Source organism: Carlito syrichta, unplaced genomic scaffold (assembly GCF_000164805.1).
Source record: "Carlito syrichta isolate Samal-C Ts95f unplaced genomic scaffold, Tarsius_syrichta-2.0.1 Scaffold311628, whole genome shotgun sequence".
In the NCBI taxonomy this organism is placed as follows: Eukaryota; Metazoa; Chordata; class Mammalia; order Primates; family Tarsiidae; genus Carlito; species Carlito syrichta.
The window spans coordinates 580,731-608,248 of record NW_007255724.1 but is presented as its reverse complement, the minus strand read 5'-3'; positions in this window follow the sequence as shown (position 1 = coordinate 608,248).

Sequence of the window (27,518 nt, the reverse complement as noted above, 5' to 3'; positions counted from 1 at the left end):
TCAATGAGAGATGAGATTAATAATCTGAAATCTGAAGTGACCAAATTGAAAACTATCCACAAAGATTTGAATGACACTGAAATGGAAAAAACATAAGGAACTCGATCTTGAAAACGTAAACACTAACAAATCCTTGTCAAATAAAATAAGCAGTAAGTCAAAACATAAAATCACAGACAGTAAATTAAGATCATTAATTTGCCAGGAAAGGGCAATTTTCAGGGCGACTGCTAACTCAAACATACAATAGGAAAATGATGTTAGTAAATGAAATTACCTTTAAAATTTAGTCCAGGACAGCTTATGTCTCTCACTCATTTTTTGGTTTTATATAGCTTTTTTCCTCCTTAATATTATCATATAATTAACTTGATATAATAGGTTTTCAGTTAAGTATTTCTGAAGCATTTTAATTTATATTTATTTATTTATTTATTTATTTATTTATTTTGAGTTGGAGTCTCACTCTGTCACCCAGACTGGAGTGCAGTGGCCACCCCCGGTCACCGCAGCCTCGACCTGCTGGGCTCCGGCGATCCTTCCGCCTCAGCCTTCCAATTAGCCGGAATTACAGGCATGTGCTACCATGCCCGGCTGATTTTTTGATTTATTGTAGAGATGAGGTCTCGCTGCCCAAGTGGGTCTCGAACCTGCAGGCTCAGGCAATCCACTCACCTCAACCTCCCAAAGGCGTGGAATTACAGGCTGAGCCACCGAACCCGACTTCGTCTTTCTTTATACATAAGAATTTCATAAGAATATCAAAATGAACACCGTAGAATAATATTATGCTATAATTATTTCACCTCAAAATTAATGGAATTTCCTTAGACTGTGAAACTAAAAATCAACTTACTTATCTTTTGTGAATATTGCCAATCTGTATTTTGTGTTGTATCATGTTAGCTACAATTTGGGAAGCTTTCTTAAGGCTAGAATAATATTTAACACTTTATTCATTTTTTTGGTCTATTCATTCCCGTATATGTATTATATAGTATATTATAAGCACTGCATTAAATAGTGGGAAGAGTGCCAATAAGAAAAATCTTGCCCTAACCATCTTGGAATTTATAGTCTAGTATGCTAAGTATCTGCCAATTTGATGACAGTTTTTGAATATTATGAAGAGGTAACATAATATGCTCAGAGTGTGTAATAAATACTGCTAACTGCAAGTTCTTGGGCTCTCGTGGAATAGAAATTAACACAAGGCCAAATGGTCTCCCAGACAAGGCTTCTTGAGGGGTTTGTGCTCTGCACAAAGGAGGCTGCCATGGAATAGGGGAAAAACCCCAACTGCCTCTCAGAAGAAAACTTTAATCAGTAGATAAAGAAGATCATCATGAATAATGCATTAGGTTGTGAGCATTATTCATTTTGTGGGTTGGGAAATAGGCTGTGCATGTGTACTGGGAAAACATGCTGTTACATATGTAGCATGAATTAAAAAATGGCATACAAGCTCTACCCTGAGTGCAGATGTTATTGTAGTGAAGCAAAGATTATATTCAAACACTCTGTGGTCCGTGTGCATGTGCAGGTGAGGGGCTGTCTTCTAAAGTAAAATTTGGCCTGGCACAGTGGCTCAGCCTGTAATCCCAGCACTTTGGGAGGCTGAGGAGGCAGGATCACTTGAGGTCAGGATTTTGAGACCAGCCTGGGCAACAAAGAGAGACTCTGTCTCTACAAAAAAAATTGAAAACTTTGCCAGGCAAGGTGCTGCATGCCTGTAGTCCCAGCTACTCAGGAGACTGAGGCAAGAGGATTGCTTGAGCTCAGGAGTTTGAGGCTGCAGTGGATTGTGATCCTTTCACTGTACTCCAACTTGGGTGCCAGAGTGAAACCCTGTATCAAATAAAATAAAATAAAGTATTGAAATTCTATGGGAGTGCTGAAAACATACTAGAGTCAGATTATTATTGTACATCTCTTTATTAAAATAAAATTTATTACAGAAAAATATACATTCAATGTAGTTATCCCATTTTATGACCATACAGTAATTATATATCATTAAGTTACAGTGAACTCAAAGATAGTCACGTGTAGTCCTGTTGTTTCACAGAGAAGATCTCAGGACTGTAGTTTGTTCAGACATGTGTTCAACAAAAAATTATTTTGAAACCTAAATTTTCAGTAAACCAAGGCAAATGAAAGGCATTAAAGGGGAAGAAAAGGAAGAAGGAAAACCACATATGAGAGAACTGTTACAAACATCATAGAAACTCACAGTTCCATTGTCATAATCCAGAAACACCCCAATCCTACCCAGAGGCCTTTGAATATACTGAGTTAAGGGTGGGGAGTTGGTGGAGAGACTATAGAGTTTGTTCTTCTTCGATGAAAATAGGAAATATGCTTCTTCAAAAGCAAGAATGTCATTGGTGTTTTCTGTCCAGGAATCTTTACAGACTCCCAGGACCCAGTTGGAGGAGTGAGTTACATCTACTTCCCAGTAATGCCTGCCGGTGGTGAAGGCCTGAGGTCCCCATGCAATAAAGCTTTCTGCTCTCTGGAGCTCCCCGGGTGCACCACAATAATCACTGCCAAATATCCGCCTTCTTGCATCCTCAGAAAAGCTCATATAGCGACCAGCCGTTTCCTTACTCAGAGGATTATCCACTGCAAAAAGAGGCAAACATCAGATCACCAAGTGCCCCAAAAGTCAGAGGGCTAGTTATTTACTTCATGTTTCCCTCCTCTAAGAAAATACAGAATAAAGGGAGCAAAGATCATTTAGATTTCCCATCTATGAAGGGCAAGGTTTATTATGACCTCCACAGCACATAGTAATCCTTCAATTTATACAGAAAAACAAACAAAACCCACAAATCGTGAACTGTGTGAAGTGGTGATTTAATGTCTACCTCTAGATAATTTGTTCAGGAAGTACCTAGACCTTTTTTTCTTTACCTTAGTTGAAAACTCTTCTTGTCTTTAATACCATCAGCAAATAGACATCATTTTGCTGTGATGTGGGTATTTATTGGAATATGCTATATTTGTTATATTTTCAAATTTCAAAAAAAGTTGGTGGAAATCAATATATGTGCAGTTTCAAAGTTTCTGTAAAGAATTTCAGTACCTGATTCAATCTAATCTAGGTTTCAGTCCTCTTCTGCCTACACCAGCTTTCCAAAATGGACCTAACATGGTTAGGACATGCTCACAGATGCCCCATCTTTCAGTTAGTTTAAGATGTATCTGATACCATTAGAATTTTTCTGCTTATGAAATTTTAGTTATTTTTATGGTTGATCAAAACTTTCTGATTTTACAAAAATGTATTATTTGTACCATGATAAATGCACATGGAATACAGAACAAATTAGAAGCCATGAAAAATCTGAGCCTCCCACTATATAAACCCAAAATATTGATGGCTGTTCTAAGAACTAAGCATTGCTTGTTTTATGTTGTATCAGAAATATCTTGTTTTGCATTTTCAGCAAACTATACATCAAAAAGTTCAGTCTTAATCATGTGACATCAGGAAGAGAAGAGACTAACATTTAAGAAAACTATGTACCACCCGCATGTCAGGAAAAAAAATTATATATGGAAAATGACAGCTCCAAGGAACTCACTAAAGACAGACATTGACGCCTGACTGCCAAGCAGCTGGCTCTCACCTCGGAAGTTGTTAAGCATGTCTAGGATTCCAGTGATGCGCCATGAGGTAAACAATGGGCTCACTGGCTGGGGTGTCTGCGTTTGCACCAACTCAGTCCTGCAAAGAATGGCACCAGTTACATTTCCAAGTTGAAGTTTAAGCACAGTCATGACAAAGTTATCACTTTTTAATCCAAGATATTTCATCAGAATTTTCCCAGTTTTGGTTAATTGAGTATACGTATTGTTATGTACTCTTGGGGATATAACAATGTTACTTTTATCTAAATTTAACTCATATTAAAATCTAACCTCCCTGTTCTTGTCAGACAAGATCCAACTTCTGAATCGTTGAGTGTCATTCCCTGCCTCTGCCCCTCACACCCCCTCAAGTTATGCAGAGATTCGGGGAATCTTCCAGAAAGCAGAAAACTCAGGTAGAGTTTTTGGGACCTATGTCTGCAATTATCACCAGTGTTACATTCAATATCTCATAGAATTGTAGACTGAGCCAAAAGGCTTTGATCTTTCCTATCGAAAAAGGAGAGCCTAACTCCTGCCTGGTAGGCCTGGACTGAGGATCCTGGGCAGCCACTATCCTCTGAGGTCCTGCTTTCAGCAGAGTGTATTGTGATGGGACAGGACCTGGTCTTTGATGCTCATGGGAACAAAACCTTCCTCCCTTCCATTTGTAGGGAATATCTCTCTTTCCTTAGTCTTTTTCTCCTCCCACCTCTACAGAAGAGAGACTTCATCTGTGATCCTTTATGATAACATCCTTTTGAAGATTTGTTGGGGCAGGACAGAGAGGATCATGAGAGTGGGTGGAACAAAACCCACAATGGCAAATTGTTTTCAGGTATATTTGAATTTAGCCAAGTTTTGAGAAGGAAATTTCCGAGAACAAGAAACAGAAGAACTAAGGGCCTCTTGTGAAACAAAATAGAAAAAAGTCAGGGAAACAATGTCTATAACTCAAAACGCATACATTCATGTCATTAACAAGAGAACAACTATCTCAGAAAGCACAGAAACTTAGTGTAGACTCACCTTTCCAATGCATTTTCCAAATCCTGCAAGGAAAATTTAAAAAAATGTCAATCATGAGAGTTTTGTCTTTCTACATCTTCTCTGTTACTCTTGCTTCTTTTTTTGTTTTGTTTTAATAATGTGTTCTTTCTTATTCCTCTTTAAGCAACCATTTCAGGCTATGCTAATAACAGACTAACTACACTAAACCATATCAGTTTTCATCAGTGCATTGAGAAGGAAGGAGCCCAAGGAGAGGCTGTGGTGTGACACAAGTAGATTTGGTTATTCAGAGCTGCTCAGCTCCCAGTCTTATCCCCAAGGAGAGGTCTGACCACGCATGACAACAATTAAAACAAAACAGGGAACCATATAAAACAGAGTGCCCTGAAAATAATTGCCAACTACTACAAAACTTGTCTAAGTAAGGTGTAAAGCCTCAAATTCTTCATCAAATTGTTTTTGCATGAGACAAGAGTGACAATGGATGAGGTGAAATCAATGGAGTATTATCCTAAGTTAACTTCTCCTGGCCTAGAGTTTTGCTGATTTGGGATAATCTCTGTGTGGTTAGTACTCCTGATCATACAAGAGAATTTTTTCCTATACTCTCTACTAAAATGGTGAAAATCTCCCAAAGATTGCCAGAATATGAGGAAATAAGGGCTTGGACAAACATAAAGATGGGAGTCAGGAGCATGCATCCCTTGGCTGAGAGTAGTGGGCCCTGCAGGTGATTCTCAAGACCCCAGCAACATTGCCCTGCATGGGATCCATCTCTGGGAACGGACCCTCCCTCCTCACCTGGAGCAGCTCCACATCAGGCTTGTGGCACATCTCAGTCAGCTCTCTGTATGTGGCTTTTGTCCTTTCTTTCTGCTGGGTCATTCTCACTTCACTCTCCTGGAGTTGTTGGAGAATCTCTCCTGCTTCCCTGTCCAGTGTCTCCAGGTGGAGTAGTTCCTCCTCATAGAGGAATTGATGCATCTTCTGATATTGATAGTTGGTCATCTCCTTCTTTGAAGTCACATAGTCCTGCAGAGAATTTCGGTTAAAAAATTGTATGTCCTCACCCTCAGTAGAAAACTGCAATATTATTCCAATATTATTTCCAAGCAGGTAGTTTATTAACTTTCTGCCTCATACTTGGAAAGTGTCTTGAAGACATTCTAGTTCCTTCTGCCCATCCTCCTAGTCTCTCCATTTCAATCAAGACCTCTAAGGAGTTCAGTCTTTCTCCCTGTGAGGCTTCTTCAGAATTCTTACCCCATCAATTCATTTTTTGTTACGTGATTCTTGGTACTTCCTTTGCCTGATTCTTCTAAATATTTAAATATCTTTTTGTATACACTCTATCATACAAATTTGTTTCAAGAACTGTATTTTTTCCTCATGTACTACTCTATTTCCCTTCTTTCTATCATAGCTAAACTTAGTTCATTGTTTCCTTATCCTCAGCATCTTAGAAGGTTTATCCAAACCCTAGCTTGGATTAGGAGAACCCATCATGCCCCATTCATCCTACATATATATTTGTATTTGTTGTATTTGTTCAAGAGCTTCTGTTGGCCAGTATATTTATGATTACTGATACATCATTTGATTTGATTTGATTGAGTTGGACTCTCAGTCTGTGGCCTAGGCTGGAGTGCAGTGGTACAATTATGGCTACCTCAGCCTCGACCTCCTAAGCAGCTGGAACTACAGGTGCACACCTCCACACATGGCTAATTTTGTCTTTATTTATTGTATATGCAGGGTATCCCAAAATTGCCCAGGCTGCTCTCAAACTCCTGAGCTCAGGCAATCCTCTTGCCTCCATTTTCCAAAGTGCTGGGATTTCAGGACTGCACCTGACCTGACACATATTTTGTAACCACTTCTTTTGTTACCTCGAACTGGTAACTTGAATTTAGCTAAAAAGTCTAAGCAAGTATTGTATCATTCTGCATAAAATAAATAAAACATTTTTATTCTTACCATTAACGAATGCATTTTCTTAATTTCTTGATTTAGGTTGTCTTGCATTTCTTGAATCCCTTTCCACAAAGAGTCCATTTTCTGTAGAAGTTTCTCCTGTAAAATAACAAAGTACTTTAGCAACAAAGACAGTATTACAGACTTATCTTCGTATCTATAAGAAAAGACTGTGTTTGCAAGAACAGTGATTTTGAGTGAGAGTGCAGTGGTCAGATTTTTCCCAAGTTAACCTAATTAGATCCTAATATTTGAGATATAAGTGACAAAAACATATACTAGAGAATTTAAAGGGAACCCTAGAGCTAATACAATCAATTTCCTGAGAAATTGGCTTTTGTATGCTCTGACTCTGGAGGGGTTGAGCTTGCAGCAGTTGCTGGTGTTCCCAGTGTGGTGCTAGCCACCTGCTCCACACCTCCAATTTCACACATTTGGCGAGGATTCCACGGAAACTTTGCCTAGTGAGTGCTCACAGCACATCTGTGACTAGTGTCCAATTCATCAGCACCAATGAAAGGACACATTGAATTCTTAGGAGTTACAATGAAACATCCATGACCTCCACTTTCTCCACCCTCATCAGCCTCATTACCCTAAGCCCCACTCTCTCTCTGATTTAAAACCCTAGAGATCACAACTGCTCCTCCAGAGTCACCTACCCTGCCCTCCTCAGCAGCGCATTCTATTGGACTGTGGATGTGAGCCGCATGCTCTGGGGACCCAGAGCAGGACCCACAGAGCAGTCTCTTGTCTGTCTCGCAGAAGAGCTCCTCTGCCTCCTGGTGCTTCACACAGAACTGCTCCTCTGAGCTGTGGCAGTGGTGAGGTCTGGCCTGTCTGGCCAGGGAAGCCAGCTTCTTGAGGATAACATTTGTTTTGAAGTCGGGCTTCTCTGAGATTTCCCTGCACTCAGGGCAGCTCATTGGAGATTGGCCTTCCTCCCAGCAGAGACAGAGGCAGGGCCGGCAAAAACTGTGCCCACAGTCTATGGTGACTGGATCTATGAAGTAGTTCATGCAGATGGAGCAAATAAGCTCATTCTGGAAAGCTTGCAGGGTGTCTGAATCCATGTTGCTGAAAATTTAAAAAGCAGTAAGTGAGAATGTTATTTATTTCTACTCTGATGAGGGGAAAAAACCTGTGGGCAGTTCTACCTGTCTGCCTGTAATCTGTCTAATCTACTTGTTAAGTTATCCCCCATACAAACCTAGACATGGTAAATGTAGACAAGTTGGATTTATACTAGGATAAATATGGGAAAATAAGACAAATATCCCTTATTTTAAAACAAGCAGTGCTCTCAATTATAACCAAGTTATCTGGCAAGCTTAAGATAGAACAGTTCAGATGTTTCCAGAGTTACTTCTGATAGCCATTGTTCCAGAAGCCTGTATAAAATTAATCTCTCTCTCTTTCTGCATGACCCCATGACTGTAACACATTCAGGGACTCAATATCTGTGTTAAATGTTTGTGCTTTTAGCCACCCAACTAACAGATGTTCTTTTAAAAAGACAATTAAATGTGATTAAGTTTAGTCGAAGTATTATAATGTGATCAGTGTGAATTTATGCTTCTAGTGATAATCAGAAAACTCAATCTTTAAAAAAATGCAAACATTATATAAATTATTTCTTACTCAAGAAGACTTTTTTTTTAGTAGAAGTAGTTCAGACCATCAGAGCACCTTCAAGTTTTGAGATGGTGAATATTCAAAAGTACGCTGATATTCAGCAAGTCAACTGCCATTTAAAAATGAGAACAGGGCGAGGCTCAGTGGCTCAGCTTGTAATCCCAGCACTTTGAGAGGCCAAGGTGAGTGGATTGCCAGAGCCCGAGGGTTCGAAACCAGCCCAGGCAACTTGGAGACCCTCATCTCCACAATAAATAAAAAAATTAACCATGTGTGGCTATTTGGAAGGCTGAAACAGAAGGATTGCTGGAGCCCAGCAGGTCAATGCTGGCATGGCCATGAGCATGCCACTGCACTCTAGTCTGGGTAAAAGAGTGAGACTCCAACTCAAAAAAAAAAAAAAAAAAAAGAGAGATGACGGGCTGGGCGCGGTGGTTCAAGCCTTTAATTCCAGCACTTTGGGAGACCGAGGCAAGAGGATTGCCTAAGTTTAGGGGTTCAAGACCAGTCTGGGAAATTTGGTGAGACCTCTTCTCTATACTAAACCAAAAAATAAGCTGGGCGTGGTAGTGCACACCTGTAGTTCAGCTACTTGGAAGGCTGAGATGGAAGGATCACCTGAGCCCAACAGTCGAGGCTGCGGTGGTCATGAGTGTGCCACTGCACTCAACCTGGGCAACAGAGTGAGACTCTGACTCTAAAAATATATATAGAGAGAAAATTAAAATGAGAACAAACACTGAGCTTTTTCTATAGAGAATCCAGAGATGCAGTTATAGAAGAAGGGCCACTAATTCATCTCTAGAGCTGATATTTCCATGCCATGATCAGAGTCCCTACTTCGTGGGGGCTCTTAGCAGTTGATCTATTTGCACTCTTTTCAAATCTATTCTGAAAACTGAGGGTTTTAGGTGCACGGCAAACAGAACCTTTTTTTTTTTTTTAAAGCAGGATTTATTGAGAGGTCAGAAAAGCTCCCACAGTGGGAGGGGACCCAAAGAGTTTGCCCAACAGAGCCGTTTTAACAAGGATTTTTGACCTAATTCTACATATTTAATTTTCACATTCATGTGTAAAATACTACAGAGCTATCATAACCAAAAAACATGGTCTGGCATAAAAATACTTATACAGACCAATGGAACAGAAGAAGTTAATAGTTAGAAAATACCTAGAAATTAATACATGTATCTATAATCAACTAATTTTGACAAAGGCACCAAGAAGATTCCTTGGGGAAAGGGCAGTCTAAAAAGAAAAGATACAAATGGTCAAAAAGTTTAAATACATTGAAGTAGTGTCTTACTCTGTTGCCCAGGCTGGATGGAGTGCAGTGGCACGATCATGGGCCACTGCAGCCTTGACCTTCTGGGCTCAAAACAATCCTCCTGCCTCAGCCTCCCAAGTAGCTGGGAAGACAGGTACATGCCACCATTTCAGCTAATTTTTACATAATTTTGTAGAGATGAGGTCTCATTATGTTGCTGAGGCTGGTCTCAGAATCATGACCTTGAAACATTTATACCACCTTGGCCTCCCAAGGTGCTGTGTTTATAGGCGTAAGCCACCACATCTGGCCAACAAATACTTTTTAAAAAATGCTTAACATCACCAATCATCAGGGAAATACAAATCAGAATCAGTATTATCTCACCCCAGTTCAGATGGCTATTATCAAAAAAGACAAAACCCAACAAAAGTTGGCAGGGAGAGAATAGAAAACTCTTATACACTGTTTGTGAAAGTGTAAACTTGCACTCGCCACTATGGAGAACAGTATGGAAATTCCTCAAAAAGCTATAAATAGAACTACCACTGATCCAGCAATCCCACTACTGGGCATTTATTTATTCAAAGAAAAAGATGCCAGCACATGGAAGAGATATCGGCACCTCTTTGTTTTTGCAGCTCTATTCATGGCAGCCAGGGTGTAGAATCAATCCCAGTTCATCAATAGATGAATAAATTAAGAAAATGAGGTAATTTATACACACTGGAATACTATTTGGCCATAAAAAATATAAAATCCTGTCATCTGTAGCAACATGACTGGAACTGGAAATAAGCCAGAAATAGAACGATAAATATTACATATTCTCTCTCATGTGTGAAAGCTAAAACTAAATAGATCGCATAGAAGTGAAAAGTAGGACACAGGACACTAGAGCCTGAGAGGGGATGGAATGAAACAAAATTGATGAAGAATACCCAATTACAGTTGAATAGGAAAAATACATTCTAGTGTCTATAGTGCTGTAGGTTAACTATAGCTCACAATAACATATAGTTTCAAATAACTAAAAGAAGGATATTAAATGTTCCCAACAAAAGAAATGATCAATGTGGAGATGATCGATTTTCTTTTTGTTTTGTTTTGGGTTTTTTTGAGTTGGAGTCTCACTCTGTTGCCCAGACTGGAGTGCAGTGGCCGCTCCTGGCCACCACAGCCTTGACCTGCTGGGCTCCAGCGATCCTTCCACCTCAGCCTTCCAAGTAGCTGGAACTACAGGCGCGCACTAACACGCCTGGCTAATTTTTTGATTTATTGTAGAGATGAGGTCTCGCCTAGTTGCCCAGGTGGGTCTCGAACCCACAGGCTCAGGCAATCCACTCATCTCGGCCTCCCAAGGTGCAGGATTACAGGCTGAGCCACCGAGCCCGGCTTCGATTTTCTAATTACCCTGATCTGGTCACTATACATTCTATGTATCAAAACATCACTGCATACCCATGAATATGTACACTTATTATTTGCCAATTAAAAAATAAAATTAAAGTTAAAAAATTACACATCTACATATTGAAAATTTAAAGTGCCTTATGAATTCCATAACTATATAAGAAATGATAAATTATAACTTTAAAGACCTAAAATATAAAATACAGATAAAAAGAGAATAAAAAATAGTAAAATAATTCGATATAACAAAAGCCAATGTATGATTAATGCTCGATTATAGATATTTTGAATATTGATGTCATGTTAAATAGCTAGGAAACCTACTTTTTTGCTTGGACAAGAGTTAACTTCACTAGCAGGTAAGCGTACAGTATTTTTATGAGAGAAAATAAGCATAAAGGGCTTTCTGTTCCATACATACCTGTCTATTATGAATGATCTCTGTCTGGAAACTCTGAAGGATCTGTTGATTTCCAGGTCAGCAGTAACTCCTGGTTCTCCAAGGACCGGCAGCCACAAGTCAGTGGGTCTTCTCTGAACAACATGCTTTATAAGTGATTAGACACACCCAGGATCACACCCACTGCTTGGGATTGGCTACTTTCTTCAGAAAAAAAATCCGGAATGACTGATTAGATTATGCCAAAAAGTATAAATTTGGCTGATTATATTTATAAAGTATATACAACTACTCTTGGGGACTAACAATCCAACAGTATGCAGATGAATTTGGAATAAGATGCAAGAAAGTTGACCTGACATAGGTTGATCAAGAAACATTTCGACTGAAAACAAATATTCCATTAAATTTTTTTCATTCTACAATGACCCCACAATTTTTAAAAATTCCTCTATTTTTTAACTCTGAAATGTCTGATTTATTTTTCCATTCTAGATTTTTCTTGAATCCTCCAATAAATGTTTGCTGAGGAAAATGCACTAGGAATTGAAATAAGATTTAAAATAAAAAGAAAATAGACACTCTCAGCTCTATTAGAGCATACAGATCTGTGAATTGAGATGTATCAAGTCAAGGAATTACATAAGTAAACATACAATTAGAACTATAATTTCAATACAGGAGCAGGATGTGCCCTGAGGGTTTTTAATGGAGGGAGTTGCTGAGTTAGCCGTGGGGTCTTAGAAGGTTTTCGTGAAGAGATGACAGAATTGAGGTCTGAGGAACATGAATTGATTAACATGTAAAGTGGGAGAGAAACTTTCTTTGCAGTGGCAGCAGCAGGTACAAAGATCTCTTGAAACAAGGAAGCCTGGTGCAGTTGAGCTAAGAGGCATCGGAGCAAGAGGGTCAAGAACATGATTGGTCTGGTGAGAGAGGCTGAGAGATGGGTAACAGCTTTAGAACATATAGAGAGTCGGGCTCGGTGGCTCAGCCTGTAATCCCGCGCCTTTGGGAGGCTGAGGTGAGTGGATTGCCTGGGCCCGCGGGTTCGACACCCGCCCGGGCAGCGAGATCTCATCTCTACAATAAATCAAAAAAAAAAAAAAAAATCAGCCGGGCGTGGTAGCGCGCGCCTATAGTTCCAGCTACTCGGAAGGCTGAGGCGGAAGGATCACCGGAGTCCGGGAGGTCGAGGCTGCGGTGGCCGGGAGTGGCCACTGCACTCCCGTCTGGGCGACAGAGTGAGACTCCAACTCAAAAAAAAGAAAAGAAAAGAAAAAAAAGCCGGGCTCGGTGGCTCAGCCTGTAATCCCGCGCCTTTGGGAGGCTGAGGTGAGTGGATTGCCTGAGCCTGCAGGTTCGAGACCCGCCTGGGCAGCGAGACCTCTCATCTCTACAATAAATCAAAAAATCAGCCGGGCGTGGTAGCGCTTGCCTGTAATTCCGGCTACTTGGAAGGCTGAGGCGGAAGGATCGCCGGAGCCCAGCCGTTCAAGGCTGTGGTGGCCGGGAACGGCCACTGCACTCCAGTCTGGGCAACAGAGTGAGACTCTGACAAAAAAAAAGAGGATGTGCTTTTCATCTAGAAACAATGCAAAACCAAGGAATTGTCACTGTACTTTAAAATTTTATATCTGTTAATTAAGTCTCTAGCTGTTGTTTATCTGAACATGTACAATAACAAAGCATAAATAAGATAACTAACACATCTGTGTGACTATCTGACAAAAAGTGTAACTAGGTGCTAACCTATGTTTTAAATAATTTTATATTTGGGCAGCCCCCTCTGGTCCCTTCCCATTGTAGGAGCTTTCCTGTCTGTTCTCTCAATAAATCCTGCTTTCTAAAAAAAAAAAAAAAAAACCGTAATTTTATTTTTAAAGTGAATAAAATTACTAGTACAAGTATTTTTCTTACTTTCACTATTTTATGACTATAATGAGTAGTTTATGCAAAAATTAAATCTTTTGGGGGGGAACTTCTCTACCTTGGGAAATAAATTTAGACACTTTACATCTGTATGCATATATGTCCATATAGAAAGCACATATCAGACTGAGCTCAGTGGTCCAACCTGTAATCCCAGCACTTTGGGAAGCTGAGGCAAGTGGATTGCCTGAGCCCAAGGGTTTGAGACCAGCCCGGGCAAGTTGGTGAGACCTCGTCTCTACAATTTAAAAAAAAAATTAAAAATTAGCTGGGCATGGTAGTGCGCACCTAGAGCTCTGGCTGCTCAAAAAGCGGAGGCGGAAGGATCGCCGGAGCCCAGCATCGACCTGCTGGGCTGACTGTGAGTGATGAGTGTGCCATTGCACCCAGCCTAGACGACAGAGTGAGACTCCAACCCACACCCCCCCAAAAAAGAAAGCACATATCATGTGTCTCTATATTAAAATGTGAGATAATAAATAATTATTTCAACAATAATGAGGTTCCTAATTATGTTTAACAAAACATATAGAAATTTATTTTCCACATTAAGGTGTGGTAGTCCTGCTCCTAATCCCAGCTGTTCAGGAGGCCAAGGTGGAAGGATCATTTGAGCTTGGGAGTTCAAGACCAGCTTAGGTAACATCGTAAGACCCCATCTCTAACAAAACTTTTAAAAATTAGCCCAACATTGTGGCGGGTGCCTGCAGTACCAGGTGCTTTGATGGCTGAGCCAAGAGGATTGTTTGATTCCAGGAGTTTGATCCCAATAGTGAATACTGCACTCCATCCTGTGGAACAGAGTGAGACACCATCTCTGAAAAAAAAAACAACAAAACTATTTTTAACAGGATTGTCACACTACCTATATTTTGTTGTCAACCAAAGAGAAAAAAAAAAAAATCCACAATGTATACATATGAATTGTTTCAATACATTTTCTAATTTTTGAAAATGTAGGCCTTTTTAAGATAAACCCAGGAAAATGATCTAACTTCTCTGGAAACTGGAAAAAGTGAACATCTAAATAAACATCACCACTCACAAAAGATCTTACTGAGGTCAAGCAAGAGACCTCAACTCTACAAAAATCAAAAAATTAGGGCAATCCCTTTGGGTCCCCTCCCACTGTGGGAGCTTTTCTGGCCTCTCAGTATTAAATCTTGCTTTCTAAAAACAAAAATTAGGTGGACATGGTGGTATGCTCCAGTATTCCCAGGTACTTAGGAGGCTGAGGCAGGAGGATCGCTTAAGCCCATGAGTCTGAGGCTGAGGTGAGCCATAATCTTACCACACTGCACACCAGCCTGGGCCCAGAGTGAGAGGTTGCCTAAAAAAATAAATAAATAAAATAAAAATAAATACCTTTGACTTTGTTGATTTTCATCTATGATATGCTTTATAATATTATTTTCTGGAATTATTGTTAAAATCTTCCTTTGGTTTTTTTGACATGGATTTGTTTTTGTTTATCTAGCTCTCTAGGATACACTTTCTTCTTTAATAGTAGATGAATTTAATACTATACATTTTCTTTCTAGCATTTTCAATTACATTTGAAAGGTTTTGTTGCAATATGTCTTTAATATTATTCAATGTAAAACATTCTATCATTTTCTTTTCTTTAGTTTTTTTTTGTTTTTGTTTGTTTTTTTTTTGAGTCAGAGTCTCACTCTGTCACCCAGGCTGAATTGCAGTGGCATGCTCACAGCCGCCCCAGCCTGTACCTGCTGGGCTCAGGTGATCGTTCTGCCTCAGCCTTCCAAATAGTTGGAACTACAGGCATGTGCCACCACACCCAGCTATTTTTCTTGATTTATTGTAGAGGTGAGGTCTCGCCAGGTTGCTCAGACTGGTATCAAACCCATGGGCTCAGGCAATTCTCTCACCTCGGTCTCCCAAAGTGCTGGGATTATAGACATGAGCCGCCATGCCTGGTCCATTATTTTCTTTAGTCCATGAGTTTGCAAGGGGAACTATAAAACAGAGGGAGGAGAAGAGATGTTGTGAGCCAAAAGCAAGGGAATGCACCTGGCAGAACTTACAGGCCTCAGAATCTTTCCTTACCTTCCCCTGCTTTGTCTTCTTCACTGGGAGCGTGGCACTGTGGGTTGAGGTTCCCAGGCTTCTGCATATGCTGGCTTCTAGGAGGCATTGACAGGACATTAGAGGGTGAGGGGAAGGCAGAGTCACAATGTTTCCTGTCCTTGGGCCCCCTTTCCTCTTGGTTCCAGCCTCTATCCCTGACTCTGGCCCTGGGAATAGGTAACATCACAACTCCCTGTCCCCACTTTGTGGTGTTAGTGGCTCCCCACTGATGCTATTCTCAGGTTGTTTCACGGTCTCTTGTTGCATTTTTGAGCTCTTCCTTCAGCAGTATAAACAATTTTTTGCATGAACTTCCCTTTGCTTTAAATGCCCAGAGCAACGTCATTTCTCTTGGATAAATTCTTGCAGATACAGCTCCCCTTCAATAGTTAACCCCTAATACAACACACAAGCATAAGGGAAATAATCACCAAGTAACAAAAAGTGACTTAATACAATGAAATAAATATTGTAAATGGTTCTAAAGTGGACCAAGTTTGCCAATTGTATTTCTGAGAGGTGAGTGTAATCTTTGTCTTTTTTTCTATCAGAGCTTTCAATTTACACATAAATATGATCTTTTGCAGTAGAGTATGTTTTAAACAGAGGGAGGAGAAGAGATGTTATGAGCCAAAAGCAAGGGAATGCATCTAGCAGAACTTATAGGCCTCAGAATCTTTCCTTACCTTCCCCTACTTCATCCATAAAGTAAAAATTTTAAGATACATAAAGTATTACATTCTACTACCTGCATTCATAAATGATCATCCAATTTACATGAAATATTTACTTTGTCCTTAGTACAGTTTAGGTATCTTGGATGAACCAAATATGATAACTGACTTCTCTTCCCAGAAAGCTTATTATGCAGTTGAGTCTATAAGGTAAACACAGACTATGAAAACCACTAAAGATTCAGAATACTTTGTTGAAATGGGTCAGATTGGGAGGTATCTACTTCATCTACAAGTCTTTTCCACTCACTCAATTAATGAAAGAGATTAACTTTCTCTGTGACCTACTCACATCCTCCTCATTCACTCTTGTTTAATATTCTCCTTGACTCTGCATCTGAGCTTGCCATTATGGACCCTATTTCAATGTAGCTCACAATGCTAAGCTCATTAGTTAATTAATAACATTTGCAGATGATGCCCTAGGTACATCCTTAGATGGTTTTGATCCACTGTGAGCATGATGAACTCTGGGTGCCAATGTGGACCATGAAGGAGACAGAATCCTTCCTCACTCATCTCAGAAAGGTTATGTTTCCAGAATTTACATGTTCAAGAAAGGGAACATCCAGGAGCCTACAAAGCAATTTGGATAAATTGTTTTCTTCACACTCCTGATAAATATTGATATAATAAAGGATTGTACATGTGGAAGAATTTAGTTTAGGGCTTGCCTTTATTATAACCTGGCACTAAGTTTGGAAGAAGGGTAGAGGAAGGAGCTAAAACCCACCCACCTTAATTTCATTGACATCTACTGAACATCTCAATTTCTGCAAAACCAAACGAATTCGGATCTCTTCATAAGAGAATGGTCAGTACTAAAGCAGAAATAATAGACAGATGTTTTACCTTTTGTTAAAGAAACAACAGCAGCACACGTAAACATATTACATGAAATTGCACAAAGTCACATAATAAAAAGAATCATAAATAAACATAAATCAGGGAATGAGAAGAGTAATGAGTAATTCTGTTTTAGATAGGGTGATCAAAACTACTCCTCAGTTTTAACTACATCCTGGTTGTAGGGTCAGAGATGTGAAGTATTCATAAAGAGCTTAGCAAGGTACTTGATTATCTGAGTTGGAACTAGGGGACATACATACTCATGGGTGATCTTAAACAAGTGACTTATTCCTTACAAGTTTTATCTATAAGTTATTGTTTTTATCTATAAATTATCACACCACAAAGGTGTTATGAGTATTAAGTGAGCCAGGCTTAAAATATCACTTGGTACATAGTAAGTGCCCAGTAAATATTTAACTATGAATAAGATAGTAAATTGAATCCTTGAAGATTTACAAGGTCAATTTTTTTGTATTTTTAAGTTGCTATATCATAGTTGTACATATCTGGGGGGTACATGTCATATTTAGATTCATATACACAATGTGCAATGACTGAGTCAGGATAATTGGAATATCCATCACCTCAAGCATTTATCTTTTATTTGTGTTTAATACATTACAAATATTGTAGCTATTTTGAAATATATAAAAAAGTTTAACTATAATTTAATATATATCAAATACTAAGATGTATTCCTTCATCTAACTGTATTTTTGTACCCCTTAACCAACTTCTCTTCCTCCCCCAATGCCTCTACACTTTCCTGACTCTAGTAACAACAATTCCATTCTCTACATCCATGAAATTCCAGTTTTAGTTTCTGTGTGTGAGAACATACAATATTTGTCTTTCTGAGCCTGACATATTTCACTTAACGCAATGACCTCCAGTCCCATTCATGTTTACCAATGGCAGGATTTCATTCTTTTTACGGCTTAGTAATAGTCCATCTATTATATATAGCGCATAACCTTTATCCATTCTTTTGTCGATGGACATTTAGGTAGATTTGATATCTTACTTGTTGTTACTAGTACTGTGATAAACACAGGAGTACAGATATATTGTGCTTCAATATACTGATTTATTTTCTTTAGATACCTCAGCATAACCCAGCAGTGGAATTGCTGGATCATAAAGTGGTTCTCTAATTAGTTTTTTAAGAAACATCCGTACCACTTTCCATAATGGCTTTATAACTTTACCTTCCAACTAACTGTGCATAAGTGTTCCCCTTTCTCTGCATCCTCCCCAGGATGTTATTCTTTGTGTCTTTTTAATAATAGCCATTCTAATTAGGGTGAAATGCTATCAAAGGTATTTATTTGCAGACACAAGACTTATTCATCTCACTACACATATATGTGTATATATATATATATATATGTTGCACGTGATAAATACATACTTTATCTGTCAATCTATAAAAATAAAATAATTTTTAAATAGAAAATAATTTTTTAAATATCTGTGTATTAAATGAGGCAAAACTATGTTGCCTTTAAAAGTGATAATATAAATCTGTATTTACTAATATGCAGACTATATCATTAAATGAAAATAAGCAGGTAACAAGAATATACTGTATGATTCTATACATACACAGAAAATATTTCTTCAATTTCTGTTTGTGGTTATCTAACTTCAAGGATTAGAATAAAAACATAGATACCGTGTTTAAAATACAGTGTCTTTTCAAAGAATTGTATAGCACTCTCTGGATTTACTGTAGTTGATTAATTTAAATTCATATTTACTAGAGACTGGTGTTTTAACTTGGGATAATTTTCACTATAATTTGAGGCTTTTTCTCTTTGATTCTAATTATTTTCAATATTATGAATAGCAAATATGAATGCTTTTTTGGCGTTTGAGTCTGAGTCTCACTCAGGCACCCAGCCTGGAGTGCAGTGGTGTGATCACAGCTCACCAAAGCCTCGGCCTCTTGGGCTCAGGTGATCCTTTCATCTCACCTTCCTGAGTAGTTGTGACCACAAGCACATGCCACAACACCCAGCTATTTTTTTTATTATAGAGACTAGATCTCATCACATTGCCCAAGCAACTTCAAATTCCTGAGCTCAAGCAAACCTCCAGCCTCAGCCTCCCAAAGTGCTGGGATTACAGGCACGAACCACAATCCCTGACCAGAATGTATCTCTTTATTGATTATTTATTAAGCTATAAACTACATGTGTTAGCTATTAAGCTACACGTGCTAGCTATTAAGGAACAACCATGAACAAGGCAGACAGTTCCTATTCTCATGAAAGCTAACGTTTAGTCAGGGAGTGAGGCACTGAACAAGTAGCCATAGGACTAATCATTCACTTACAATTAGGTTGACTGTCATGAAGGAAATTTTGAAAACTATGATAACAGGTATTAAAGAGTGCACATACTAGCGTAAGGAAGACATATCTGAACTTAGGAAGGAGGATTAGGGTGTAGTGGGTGGGGATTGTTAGGTGGGGAAAAGTTAGATAAGTTCAAGTGATTGAACAGAACCACTGAGTTTGAAGGGAGTCAGACACGAAAGCAGAATGAGATAAGAATATTGAGTCAGACAGGATCCAGAATACTCATGGTTGTGGAGTCTCTTAATCTTGAGTACATTTTCCTATATTTTTTCTATTAAAAATGATTTATTAGTTTTTCAAGATTAAAAAAAATTAGAGAAATAAATCTTCAAATATGTTGAATGTACTAGAAAATAACACTTGAGGATTATAATCTTGAAAGTGCAGAGAGGCAAGCCACTAGTGCATCCTGTGAGAGAAGAGTAAAGGTGTTGTTATTCGCAAAAAGAGAGTCGGGTAAGCTTCTCAGGAGGAGTTCATTGGCTCTAGAGGCACAAGGACAGAGTTATTGTCACTGTTGATGGAGATGCCTTGACTGGGCATGTGTTTTCTCTTCTAAGATAAGAACAACTAAAGTAATACCTGATCTGGGGATTTTTTTTTTTTTTTTTAAAGCTAAGAGCATCTTATATGAATTACTGCAGTTGTAAAGAATATTTAGTAGCCGGGTTCGGTGGCTCAGCCTGTAATCCCGCGCCTTTGGGAGGCTGAGGTGAGCGGATTGCCTGAGCCCGCGGGTTCGAGACCCACCTGGGCAGCAAGACCTCATCTCTAAAATAAATCAAAAAAATCAGCCGGGCATGGTAGCGCATGCCTGTAATTCCGGCTACTCGGAAGGCGGAGGCGGAAGGATCGCCAGAGCCCAGCAGGTCGAGGCTGCGGTGGCCGGGAGCAGCCACTGCACTCCAGTCTGGGCGACAGAGTGAGACTCTAACTCAAAAAAAAAAAAAAAAAAAAAAAGAATATTTAGTGACAAACCTTACCAAAGCAGTAGATACACAAAGGACATGAAGTTTTCTTATGGGGTCTTTGGAAAGTCTTTGGAAACAGATTTTATCTCAGACATGGAAGCATGAGCCTCCTAGCCCCTGTTTATTACTATCACTGTTTTGTCTGGGTCTGAGAAAATGACTTGATCCTGGTATCTGCAACTTTCAGAATATATATATTTTCTATGAGATAATCATCCCCTGCAAATAGCAACAGTTTTATTTTCTTCTCTTTAATCCTCTTCTATAATTGTGTTTTCTTTCCACTGCCACATCCTCCATTAAAAAGTATGTTTTATAAAGTGTCACTTAATATCACTTTGAATAGATGCTATAACAGTAGGCAACCTTGTTTTTATTTTTGGTTTACAGATAATGCTTGTTAACAATTTTCAATCACAACAGCATTAGTTGTGTTTTTTAAGGGAACTTCTTCTCAGATTAAGTTTCCTTCCCTTATTTATTTATTTTATTTTTATATAGTTTTTATTCATTTAGAGGCAGAGTTTTAATCTGTTGCCCAGGCTGGAGTTCAGAGGAAAGATTATAGCACACTGTATGCTCGAACTCCTGGGTTCAAGGAATCCTCTTGCCTCAGCCTTCCCAGTAGGTGGGACTACATGCATGCACCACTACACCTGAATATTTTTTAAAGTTTTTGTGAAGGAGGGGTCTCATTATGTGCTCAGGTTTGTCTTGAACTCCTGGCTTCAAGCTATAGCCACTGCCCACCTTTTCTCTTCCTAAGTGTTTTTATCATGACATTATTTTGCATTGTTTGTATGTGTTTTCCAGATCTACTGAGTTAATCATATTTAGTTCAGCTAATAAATTTGAATTTCTAAAATTCTTATATTAAACCATGAAAAATCTTATTTTTAATTTTTGTGGATACATAATATCAGTACATATTTATGGTGCACCTGTGATATTTTGATACAAGCATTGTGTAGTTTGTGGGTATAGCCAAGTTGTTCTGAAAAATGCTACCTACACTTAGAAATGTCGGTGCTTGTTTTAGGACCTAGGATATCATCAAGATATATTTTAAAATAATGTGTGTTATGATTATAATAAGGTGGAGGGTTTTCTATATGACATTTGAAATATATGGCGTTATTATTTACAAAACTGAGTACTATGTACAGATGATGTCACAAGCAAGATATCCTGCAGAATTTAGAACATATTAAAGATGATCTTTTGACTTACTAGAGATAAAATGTATTATTAAATAAATGGTAAGGACTTATTCCATTTGACACCAGATAGAAATCAGATAAATAAAAAATTTAAAAGTAAAAAAAGAAAAAACGTATTTAAATTTTAACGTGGAGATTATTCTAATTGTGAAAAAACAAAAGCTATAGAAGCAACACTGTTAAATAATTTATTATAATACCATAAGCAAAGTCAAAAAACATTTAACAAACTACAAAACAAGGCAACCTACATTGTAGACTAAAGGTGATGCACTTTAATAAACAAAGAGTTCAGTGCAATGATATAATAAAAATGGACAAAGAATGTTTAAAAATACAAATATTTTCTAGATGCATAAGAAGTGCTTCATCTTACATATAAAAACTCTAGTAAAAAAATAAACTGAGATATAATTTTTAACTGAAGTATTGGCAAAGAGAAAGCATTTTGATTATCAACTATGTTTGTAAGAATGTGGTGAGATGTGCTTTTTTAGACATTGGTGGTGCACCAAAATTGCAAGTGTTAGGCAATTTTGATTCAGCAATTGCACAGCTGGGTACATATTCTACCAAAATATGCCATATGTAAAAAGATACATACACTTTGTTATCCAAAACAAAATTGAACATTATAGAAATGTGGGAATTAGTTGCAATAACTTTTCCCAAAGCTGAAAGAAATAAAAATTATCTCTACGTTAGAAGTGATACATGTGATATATTTGATATATTTGATATTTGATAGATGTAAAATTACTAGTCTTAACACAATAAATAAAAGTAAATGTAATAAAATATATTATTTAATAATGAGAATGAGTACAGGAATTTGGAAGAGGTTGAAATCTTTTGTAGACTCTTGAACATATTTAAGTAATTTTAGAAAAGATATACTTGAGAAAAGAAGTGATTGAACATTCAGGAAAGAAAAAAAATGAAAGGCGAAAGTACTCAGTGATCTATCACAGAAACAAAGAACTGAGTACCACATATTCTCACTCACAAACAGACCCTGAACAATTAATTATCATAATACTATAAAAAAGGATTGGCAGTAGTGGGAAACTGTCAGGGGTGGGGAGAGACAAACTTCATCAAGAAGGGTACCTGATTTCAAACTAGGTGAAGCGGAGACCAAAGCGATGCCCAAACTTTGCATGTACAATGACCATTTGTATATCTAATCCTGAGTTGTACCCCACATCCTTAAATTAAATTAAATTAAAGTTTTTAAAACCACACATACACACAAAAGAAAAGAAAATAGAGATATCTGGTTTTAACCATGGAATGTAAAGTTCCACATTATAAGAAAATATTATGGGAGATAATGGGTATAGACATAAATTTGTCCAAAGAGATACATTCTGATGACTTTGTACTTTGCCATAAGATAGGAGGGAAAGTCCTCTTCAAATATTTAGAATATGAGACAGTTCAATTATGCCACGAAAGACCTGAGGATAACAGACAAGGACTGAAATAACAGTTAAAGAGAGTAGTCAAATGTAATGATTACATAATTAAAGAGTGATGACTTGCCTGTGTGACTCCCTGTTTGGAGTCAGTAGTTACAAAACCATAACTGTGTCAGAATCCTTGATGTTGAATTATTCCCAGCAGTACTCAACTTTTAAGGTACAGATAAGCTTTTAAGATATGATGGAAAAGAACAAGGGATTTTTGGATACTAATAAGACTGTTTATTGAAATTATGGGTTACGGGATCTGAAGAAGTGTGAAAAAAGACAAAGCCCCAAAATTGCAAGAAACACAGAGGGTAATGGACAGTGGTTTTAATTATTAGACAGATTTAACTTGAGCAACATGAAATCCAATCTAAAAAGAAAGCAAGTTTTAATCATAAAGCAAGATTTTTGACGGTTTGATTCCAGAGGTTTAGCAGTTTTCTGTAGTGGCAAAATCCAGGTGTGACCCTGGGAATGAAGGCAGAGGTAGAATAAAGGAGAAGGTCATTTGACCAGAGATCACAGTCTAGCAGAAGTAGTAGATATGTACAAAAATCTCGGCACAACATGGGAATTGTCATAAATATTTATCTTTTAGTCATATAAGATGAAAGATGAACTCTGTTTGGATAAGCCTTGAAGAATGAATGGAAACTGCACAAGTGGATAAACATGAGCAGTGGTCCTGGTTCAGAGAGAAGCCTGCAGGAGGAAAGAGCCTCAGTCTCGGGTGGTTGCTGCTGCCTGTTTTTCTGGGCAGCTGAGAAAAGTTTTGGGGGTCTAGAGGAGCTCTAGTAATAACTTAAAAGTTTTTCTGAAAGTCAAATATTTTACAAACTTAAAGAGTAAATATTCAAAGGAGACTATGCGTGGATTTCTGATTCACAGGTAAAGGAGATCTTGTCAGGGAGGACTTCCAATGGGACATTTTTGAATGAGGAATCAGATGGACTTGAAATGCCAAGAATTGTAGAAAAGTCTGAGGATGAGAAAGCAGTTACTATCAATTCAGTGATGGTGCCAGGTGCAATTTATCAAGTCACAGTGGGCAGTATGCTGCCATCATCCAGATAGGAGACAGAACTGGTTAGTAATAGTATTCATGATGGCTAGGGCCTTGAAACACTAACCACAGCCATAAGAGCTTTCACACTGCCAGTGACTTAATATTGCACTATCTAGAGGTTACTGATGGATAGAGAACCCCAGCACCCAGCACCCAAGTCATGTTACTGGCTGCCTCTGGAGATGGGCATCATACCAACTTGGTCAGCATCCACTAGTGGCATTGTGCTTTCTGTTAGAGCATTCTCCCAGAATTCACTTTCTGATCTTTGTCTAGAATCAGCAGAAAAATTAGGATAGATAAAGAGAAACAGAGAAACATCATGAAAATAATATATTAATTGATCTATGTATATATGAATACTTTAGAAAATAGATTGGCAAAGCATTAAAAATAGAATAAGAACCTTATTGAGGACATAACATTTAAAAGACTTTGTCACCACCACAAATTACAAATCAGATCATTTTGCCATTTAAGTTTACAAGAAAATGTGTCTTCTAACTTTGTGGGAAAAAGGTTTAGGTCATCAGAATATCTACGAAAAAGTTATTCTTAGAACTTCCTTTACTAAACTTAAAATTTTTTTTTCAGAAAACCAAGTAGAACAAGAAGTTATTGTACTTCAGAAAATCACTGGCTTACGTCCTGGGAGGCACGAACCTAATATTAACAATGGTCCTTGTAATACAAGTTTTGCAGAGATAATATTCAAAATCCATTACAAAAATGTCAAATTTAAATTTTAAAAATCACTTTACCATTATGTCAATTCCTGCCAAAAAGTACCAATATTTGCTGCATTTCTCAAATATATTAGAAGCATGCCTACATATTATTAATTTATTTGTAAACACATTTTAAACTATAATTTATTGTGTGTTTTTGAAATTACTATCATTGGCTTTATATTGGTCACGTATTGCTTACCATATTCTGCATCTGCTCTGTTAGATTGTGAGGTTCTGGTGAGGAGGGTGGAAGCATCATATCATTTTACTTTTTTATAACCTGTGAAAATATGCTCTTATAAGCATGAATGTTACTTATTATGGTATGTTCAATCTTGTTCACTTTTCTACTGTCAAGCAAGGTTGTAAAATGTATTTTAAAAGAAGTATTTAAGTCTCTGTCATTCCCAGATGTTCTTTGCCCCGTCCATCTCCACTACTCCTTCTTCCATCTGGGAGGTCCAGTTGACATTGCCACAGCCTCTGTAACCCTGAGTCCTTCAGGTATTGGTAGATCCATACTTGAATCTGGAAAATGGAAACAAAGAGAAGACCAGCCCACTGAAAATCAATTTAAAAAATTCTTGGAGAAAACTTACACGTTATTTGGCAGAGACATTGTGTGAAAATCAGATAGAGCCAGTACGAAGAAACCTGCAGTCGATTCCAAATTTTAACACGAACAAGAACATTTCTAATGGACTAAAACCATGTAAATACAGTGCGTGCAGAAAAATCCTTATATGTCTTTTAACAGCCACATTGTGCTTCATTCTAAAAGAAAATCATAAGAGTGTGAGGAATGTGAAGAAAAGCCAAACAAATGTAAGCAACATTAGAAAACTTTCATAGCCGGGCTCGGTGGCTCAGCCTGTAATCCCGCGCCTTTGGGAGGCTGAGGTGAGTGGATTGCCTGAGCCCGCGGGTTTGAGACCCGCCTGGGCAGGCGAGACCTCATCTCTACAATAAACCAAAAAATCAGCCAGGCGTGGTAGTGCATGCCTGTAATTCCGGCTACTCGGAAGGCTGAGGCAGAAGGATCACCGGAGCCCAGCAGGTCGAGGCTGCGGTGGCCGGGAGCAGCCACTGCACTCCGGTCTGGGCAACAGAGTGAGACTCCAACTCAAAAAAAAAAAACAAAAAAAACTTTCATTTATCTCACAGAGTTCAAAGAGATATGGAAATAGACATTATAATTATACAGTATGTGGGAAAGTCCTTAATTTTCTCAGTTAATTTCAAATATATCAGAGAACTCACACTGAAGACAAACCCTATGAATGTAAGAAATGTGGAAAAGTCTTCATTTTTATTATTTTCAAGATTATGAAAAATTTCATACTGGAGAGAAACACTACGAATGTAAGGGATGCGGGAAAGCACCTAGTTTTTCCTTTTCTCTTAACAGGCATAAAAGAAATCACACTAGTGAAAAACACTATGTATTAAGGAATGTGGTAAAGTTTTTAGATCTTCCATTTCCCTTTAAAACCAGGAAAGAGCTTATAGTGGAATGAACCCCAGTGAAGGTAAACAATGTGGGAAAGCCTTTATTCCTATAAGGACATACAAAAGCTTATACTGGTGAAAAACCCTATACATGTAAGAAATGTGGTAAAGCCTTCAGAAATTTAAGTTCCCTTCAAAGACATGAAAAAAATGCATGTTGTACAGAAGCTCTATGAATGCAATGATTGTAGTATACCATTCAAGTGTTTCCATTTCTTTCAAATATATCAAATAACTCATACTGAAAAATAACTCCATGAATGCACCTGCTAGTATGATTCCTGTGGAAAACACAAACGATCACATACTGAAGAGAAACTCTGACTTATAATAAATGTGGGAAAGCACTTAATTTTCTGAAGTTCTTCAAAGTCATTAAAGGAATCAAACTGAAGGAAACTCTTATGTCTTAAAAAATTGTGCTACAGTCTGCAATTGTTCCAGTTCTTACTGAAAAATTGAAAGGACTTACATTGAAGAAAAGCCCTATAAATGTACAAAATGTGGTAAAGCCTTTAGTTGTTCCTGTTGTGTTTGATGGAAAACGTAACTCATTCTGGAGACTCTGTAAGTACCTAATGTGAAATGTCATCATTTCTCTTATACTAATTCAAAAACAAATGATCACACACACTGAAGATTGACCTTATAAGAATACACAAAGGGTTGAAATCTGGTATGTTGGAATATACAGAAAGTTCTAAATTTTAACAATTACTTTAAAATTCATGTGATAACTTCTACTCAAAATAAATCCTATAAATATAGGTAATATGGAAGACCAAATACAACTTAATTATATTAAAATGCACAAGAAAATGCAAAGCATCAATGAAATGTTATAGAAGCTATAAATACATTGTGTTTATTAGTGGCTCAATTTTAAAATGAGTCGTTAGACTATAGATTTCCACTTTTTTACAAGAAAACATTGGGGTGTGACTTCTGTAAGTACCCTTCAAGCAATAGAAAATGTTGTATTTTTTAAACCAGTAAATAATCTTATTCTCCACCCATTTTAAGGTGTGTTGGATGTACAAGTGAATTAAAATGGATTTCTAAATAGTTGTGTAGGTTTAATTATTATATAGGCTTTTAAAAAAACTTTTCCTGCTTTTCATTGGTCATTTAAAAATGAGTTCTTCACTTCTACACTGTTGGTGGGAGTGTAAACTAGTGCAACCTCTGTGGAAAGCAGTGTGGCGACTCCTAAAAGCTCTAAATATTGACCTCCCATATGACCC